The sequence below is a fragment of the Coregonus lavaretus genome (genome assembly GCF_964263955.1).
Source record: "Coregonus lavaretus genome assembly, chromosome: 16".
NCBI lineage: Eukaryota > Metazoa > Chordata > Actinopteri > Salmoniformes > Salmonidae > Coregonus > Coregonus lavaretus.
In genome coordinates this window covers 20,650,784-20,658,319 of record NC_140003.1, presented here as the reverse complement: position 1 = coordinate 20,658,319, position 7,536 = coordinate 20,650,784, and positions in this window count along the sequence as shown.

The window sequence follows — 7,536 nt, the reverse complement described above, 5'->3', positions numbered from 1 at the left end:
TATTTGGGCATTGTTTGGTTAAGTAATAAATAATGCAATTGAGACAAAAGCTATGATGTAGTAAACAGTGTTTTGATGCAATACAACTAACTTGTCTTGTAATGAACTTGTCTTGTATTAATATATTTGATGAGCTTAAAATGTACTTTAAGTGAAAATATCTTGACAGATAACAGATAGTGAACAAAATCACATTATGAAGCATGTCTCCACAAAATTACAGACTTGTACACTTCTTACATAACTGTACAACATGACGTTCACTTACCTCTGTGCTGGTAACAGTCTGAATTAGGACATTTTGGATCAGATAGGGAGAGGAGCTTGGGGAGTTTGTTGCTCTCAGCTCATCGGTCAGAGAGGGAGAGGGGCTGGGGGAGTTTGTTGCTCTCAGCTCATCAAGGTGGAAGCACTGCAGGTCCAGGGGCATGGGTGCTGTTTGTTGGCCAGGGAAGAATGAGACGGAAATGTGGAGTTAGTGGAGTCAGTGAGCACAAGAAGGAAACAAGGCCCTCTCTCACACACTCAGCCCCTCAGGAATTCACCAGGATTTCCCATATGAGTGCTGGCTTTGACCACGCCTCCAAGCACAGGAAAACATTTGATTACGCAAGTACACACCGCACAGATCGACTAAATGGTTTATTAATCAATACTATTCACCACAGGAGGTTGGTGGCACCTTAATTGGGGAGAAGGGGCTCGTGGTAATGGCTGGAGCAGAATAAGTGAAATGGTATTCCATTTGCGCCATTCCGGCCATTATTATGAGCCGTTCTCCCCTCAGCAGCCTCCTTTGCTATTCAGTAACCTAATAGATGAATCAAATCTGTATTGCATTTCTGTCAGGATAGATTTGTAAAATCTACTTTAGAGGAAAACTTTAAAGGCATCATGCTGTACATGACCTGAGTACTGTGATGTCACAAGAACGAACTGCCACAAACATAAGCAGATTTGGTGTGGTACTAGTATGCGTATAACAAGTAATCCTCAAAGCAGATCACATGGTTTGTACTTGGATATAAAAGTATTTCCCTGCAATATCCTCAACAGTAAACAGAGAATATATCAAACCATACCAAAAATCTCTGTTGTGTTATGTTGGATTTGTCTGAAGATCACTGTTGAAAGTCATGTCACGTAATTCCACAGTAATAACTGTAGTAACAACATTGTCTGATCATCTTGGTTGAAAGTCATGTTCTACCTGGCTGTCTGAGGGAGACAACCATCATCTGGATGAGTTGGTCTTTCAGGGGGCTCTCTATCTGAGCAGCATAGTGAAGAGCAGAACAGCCGTGGACATCACGCACCCCCAGGTTACTGTTTGGACAGAGGGAGAATAATTAACATCATTTATAGAGATAGACCAATAAAAATGCAGGGGCAATGTGAAATAGTATTTGTTCAGTGCTGTTATGGAACAAGGAAATTGTTAGCTTGGGAGGTGGAATATGTTATTATGTTGTAAGTTTATAATAAGATTGTATTGCTGTAATAAGGTCATTTTGCAATAAGGCTGTTGTAATAATGTTTTAGGCTGTTGTAATAACAAAACCAAAGCGTTATTGTCATTGCTGCAGGTTTCCTTACGCTGAGAGAGCCAGCAGTTCCCTGACCACCTCCACAGGTCTGTATTCCCATGGCAACCGGACGTCCAGCCCCTCAAACAGGTCGACATCCCTCACAGCCAGCATCAGAGGGGTCAGCCCGTCGCGGTTCTGAGTGTTCACATCCACTAGGTCAGTCTGGGCCTGTAACACACCAGACATAGAGATATAGGGTCAGCACTGGTGCCTGAGTTCCACAAATGTCCTTCACTTTGAAAGAGCATTACGAATAAAGATAGGTCAAATGAGAAATGTCCTGGAGATGATTAGAGTTGGAATGCTCATAGCCGCTTCGGCTGCATCCACTCAATGCTGTCCTTTGTGCTAATCTAAACTCTAGCTTACCCCGTTGTTAGACAAGCACCTGATGTTGTGTATCACATTTCCAGTTACACAATGTGAAGGGCGTTGGGAGTGATATCAGTGGCAGTGACTGTGTGTGCACTCTTGGTGCGTGCTTGTGCGTGTGTGTGTGTGTTCTATGGTGAGGCGTTGTAAAGGAGGTTTGGGGGGAGGGGGACTTACCAGGAGGTGCTGCAGGGAGTCGAGGTCTCCCTGCCAGGCAGCCTGGAGGAGCTGGGTCTGGTGGGACAGAGGCCTGAACATGGCTGATAACAGCACCTCCTGGAGGACAGGAAGACTCACATGCAGTGGTGTCTGGTTTCTATGGTTGCACAGAGTCACATCGGCTCCTCTTTTCAGAAGGAAGTGTACAACCTGATAACAAAATCGACATTTAAATACCCCCCCATGTTGTATGGGCAGGGTAGGGTTAATGACATGCTTTGGTCACCTATTTCAAAATGGCAAAGGTCAAGTAAATGTCAAGTAAATTATAGCCAGCATAATAGTATGGGGTTTATTGTACGTTTTCTTCAGAGTACAAAGTACAATGCCATGTTTTGCTTTGGTAACAGTGAAATCTGTTCAATCATACAGAGTCAAAACAAAAGCTGGAAAGACCCAACTCCTGAGACACATGCAAGCAGTTCTTTCCCCTGTGGCCTTAGACAATACTAACAGAAAGTAATGTGGTTGTTTTGATAGTTTATCTCCAGAGAATGATCATGGGTTGTATAATAATGAGGTCTTCATCTGTCTTACCAATTCCCCCCCCCCCCCGTGAGATGTAACATGTATGACACCGTGTTATTGTTATTGGGAGGAAAAATACAACTGAAGAGTAATGTTACTTTAACGCTCAGAGGAAAACATTTCTGTTTTACAACACCTGTGTTTAAATGGATTGTTCACATCCTCACAGTATATTAAACTGTTTTCGATTTAAATATTCCTTCAATTCATTCACACAGTGATGCTTATGTTGAATGTAGATTATAATGTGTAAGACTAATAAACATGCAACCTCATAAACAGAACAAAGTCTGTATAAAGCATATCAGCCATGCTGTTTCCATTTATATATATATATATATATATGCTTATTCACTAACAATAAGAATACTAATCATATCTTATCAGGTCAGTTCCATTCAGTTCAATCAAAGGGTCTCTGAAGCAGACTAACATACCAGACAGACCTCCCCCTGAACCGAATGAAGGATCCCCCTCCCCCGATGGTGCTTACCTCAGTCAAGCCCCTCTGGCAGGCAGTGATAAGGGGAGTACAGCCCCCCTCCATGCGGGGAACATCCACCTCCTCCCAGGGACAATATCCCAGCTCCTCCAGCCCCAGGCCCACCTCCTCCAGCTCTCCCCTCAGCGCCTCAACACCAGCCCCCAGACCCCTTCTCTCACTCCTCTCCATCATCCACAAGGGTCCTGCTGCCAAGTTGGCGTGAATAGAAGCCAGAAGGATGAGTGGAAGAGATAACAGTGAGGGTTGTTTTGTTGCTCTGTAGCTTGCTGCCGTTCAGCTTGGTTTGTTTGCTGTGGACACTTGGTACGTGGTTACTCTCCTCTTTCAAGATCTGGTCTGGTCCCTCCACGTGTGGTGTGGGACTTTAGCATGTTTGTGTTGAGTGTTGACGCAAGCCTCTAGGGCTCTCCAACCCTGTTCCTTTAGAGCTACCGTCCTGTAGGTTTTCACCAACCCTAATCTAGTGTGCCTGATTATAATAATTACTATAATATAATAAGTCCCAGTAGGAGAGGGACAGTGGAGGGGAGGACATTTCCTCTCATTACTGTATAATGTGTATCAGAGAATGACTGTGTGAAGGCCGGTATATTCCTGCTCTTTGGTTACATCTGCTGGCCAGGAGAGAGGATGGCCCGGAAGGGTAAGAGCCTAATTACACACACCCAAATATAATTAATTTGGAGGTTGGGTGGTGGCTGTTTTAACCTGGCTTTGGCCGGATCAGCTTTTTGGTCTGAAACAGCAAGAGCTGACATGCAGGGCCCTCCAACACTGGGAGGGATATCGAATCCAACTGGACCGGAACCTACCGGACGTTACTTGGCCGTAGATCTGGACCCAGTAAGGACAAGCCTGTTGGATTTCTGTTTTATTTTGTTGGATACGCTGGTAAACAGCATAGCTGTCCGGTAGCAGAGAGGGACCGGAAGACCTGTGTAGAAAGGCTCAAAGACGAGCTAGGTTTTGGTTTGGTTTTATTGTTACCCAGCGCTGTGGCACATATTTCCCTGAATAAAAGTCCTGGGTCGTTTCCCTCGAGAAATGTTGGTCTACGCTTGTGTTACTTGACACTCTCGTTAGTTGTTGGCCAGCCTGGCCCCCCCTGACCGCTACACACCCTATATCCCCTATACCAGGAGTATTAAACGCTTACCCTATGAGGTCTGGAGCCTGCTGGTTTACTGTTCTACCTGATAATTAATAGCACACACCTGGTGTCCCCTCTAAATTAGGGGGGGACAATGAAAAAAGCTGTGGAACTGGCTTTGATGTCCAGAGTTGTGTTTGAGGGCCCTATACAGTGTACTACTTTTGATGCTGGGCCCCTGGTCAAAAGTAATGCACTACAGTGCCTTTAGTGCCTACACACAATACCCCATAGTGTCAAAGTGGAATTACAGTGCCTTCGGAAAGTATTCAGACTCCTTGACTTTCTCCACATTTTGTTAGGTTACAGCCTTATTCTAAAATAAATACAATTGTAAGGTATTTCTGTTTTCAATACATTTGCAAACATTTCTAAAAATCTGTTTTCGCTTTGTCATTATGGGGTATTGTGTGTAGATTGCTGAGGAAATTGTTTTATTTAATCAATTTTATAATAATGCTGTAACGTAACAAAATGTTGAAAACGTCAAGGGGACTGAATACTTTCCCAAGGCACTGTATGTTTTTAGACTTTTTTACAAAATAAATAATAAATAAATAAAAGCTGAAATGTCTTGAGTTAATAAGTATTAAACTCCTTTGTTACGGCAAGCCTAAGTAAGTTCAGGAGTAAAAATGTGCTTAGCAAGTCACATAATAAGTTGCATGGACTCACTCTTTGTGCAATAATGCTGTTTAACATCTTTTTTTTATGACTACCTCATCTCTGTACCCGGCACATACAATTATCTGCCTCACAAAGAAGGGCAACTATTGATAGATGGGTAAAAATTAAATAAAAAGCAATCATTGAATATCTGTCTGAGCATGGTGAAGTTATTAATTACACTTTGGATGATGTATTAATACACCCAGTCACTACATAGATAAAGGCATCCTTCCTAACTCAGTTGCCGGAGAGGAAGGAAACCATTCGGGGATTACACCATGAGGCCAATGGTGACTTTAAAACAGTTACAGAGTTTAATGGCTGTGATTAGAGAAAACTGAGGATGGATCAACATTGTAGTTACTCCACAATACTAACCTAAATGACAGAGTGAAAAGAAGGAAGCCTGTACAGAATATATATATTCCAAAACATGCATCTTGTTTGCAATAAGCCACTAAAGTAAAACTACAAAACATGTGGCAAAGAAATTAACTTTATGTCCTGAATACAAAGTGTTATGTTTGGGTCAAATCCAAAACAACACATTACTGATTACCACTCTACATATTTTCAAGTGGTGGCTGCATCATGTTATGGGTATGTGTGTAATCGTTAAGGACTGGATAAAAAAACAAATGGAATAGAGCTAAGCACAGACAAAATCCTAGAGAAAAACCTGGTTCAGTCTGCTTTCCACCAGATACCTTTCAGCAGGACAATAACTTAAAACACAAGGCCAAATCTACACTGGAGTTGCTTACAAAGAAGACAGTGAATGTTCCTGCGTGGCCGAGTTACAGTTTTGACTTAAATCTGCTTGAAAACCTTAGGCAAGACCTGAACATTTTTGTCTAGCAATGATCAACAACCAATTTGATGGACAAATGTTGCCCAATCCAGATGTGCAAAGCTCTTGCCTTGTTCACACTACAGGCCTTAATGCTCAAATCAGTTTTGTTTTTCAAATCTGTTTTGGAATAGTGACTGTCCAAACAGCAAGTTACAAGTGACCAAATTGGATTTGTGTGTTTTCAGAGTTCAGACCATAGTTATTTGGTGACATGGCTATGCTAGTTGTCATAGTAACGACAGGTGTGTGCAAAGTGGTGTAGGCTGATTGATGGTGGTGCTTGTGCTTCCTGTCACTCATAAGTTATGTAGCAAGCTAAGGTGAATGTTCAAAATCATAGTGTAAGAACTCTTTTAAAGCCTCAAATGACAAGATGATCCAACTTTCAAAACGAGTCCTTTTTGGCTAGCCACAGCAGTCAACTAGCTAGTTTGGTAGCTGTTTAGCTTTTTTGCACATTCACTAATTTGTTTGTAAACAATTAACAAGCTAGTTAGCTACCTCATGTTCTTGTCAAACTGTCAACAGAGTAGCTAGCAAGCAAAAATATATGCCAAATAACCGTCTTTAAACCAAGTGAGGGCAAATAAATCAGATTTGACACAAATCGCATGGCCAGGAATCAGATTTGTATCTGACTTAAAACCACCTACGAAGGTGGTTTGAAATGTGGCTTGAAATATCAGATTCCATGTGCTTTTTGGCTGTTCAGACTGCAGGAAAAAGAACAGATTTGAATCGGATATGCATTTTTTTTTTACTTGTCACTTCAACCTGCCAATGTGAACAAGGCTTTAGAGACTTACCCAGAAAGACTCACAGCTGTAATCATTACCAAAGGTGTTTCTAACATGTATTGGCTCAAGGGTGTGAATACTTATGTAAATGAGATATTTTTGTATTTCATTTTCAATAAATTTGAAAACATTTCTAAAAACATGTTTTCACTTTGTCATTATTGGGTATTGTGTGTAGATGGGTGAGAAGAAACATATATTTAATCCATTTTGAATTCAGGCTATAACACAACAAAATGTGGAGTAAGTCAAGGGGTATGAATACTTTCTGAAGGCACTGTATATAGTACCCTCAACAGTACACTTTTTTGTTGTAGCCCAGGACAAGCACACCTGCTTCAACTTGTCAACTAATCATCAAGGCCTCAATGAGTTGAATTAGGTGAGTTTGTCCGGGGCAACGACAAAAATGTGTGCTGTTGGGAGTCCTCGAGGAGTTGGGAAACACTGATAGAGGGAATAGGGTGCCATTAGGGACACAGCCAATGACTCATGATGTGAATTAGACAATGACAATGAGTTAATGAGAGAGTACTAGAACTAATTCAAACCACAGGACTGACTGGCATCATAATAACAACAGCTATTCATCTCTGGAACATTAACCAGCATCCTAGTGGATTAATGACACATAGCTCCATAAAACAACAACTAGTCATTTAAACCATTTTGGGAAAGAGTTATTTCCAGATTAGCATTCTAGAACCAATGAATGAAATAGTACTAAAAGTGTCAGTCAGAATGGACATACAGTGAGGGAAAAAAGTATTTGATCCCCTGCTGATTTTGTACGTTTGCCCACTGACAAAGAAATGATCAGTCTATAATTTTAATGGTAGGTTTATTTGAACAGT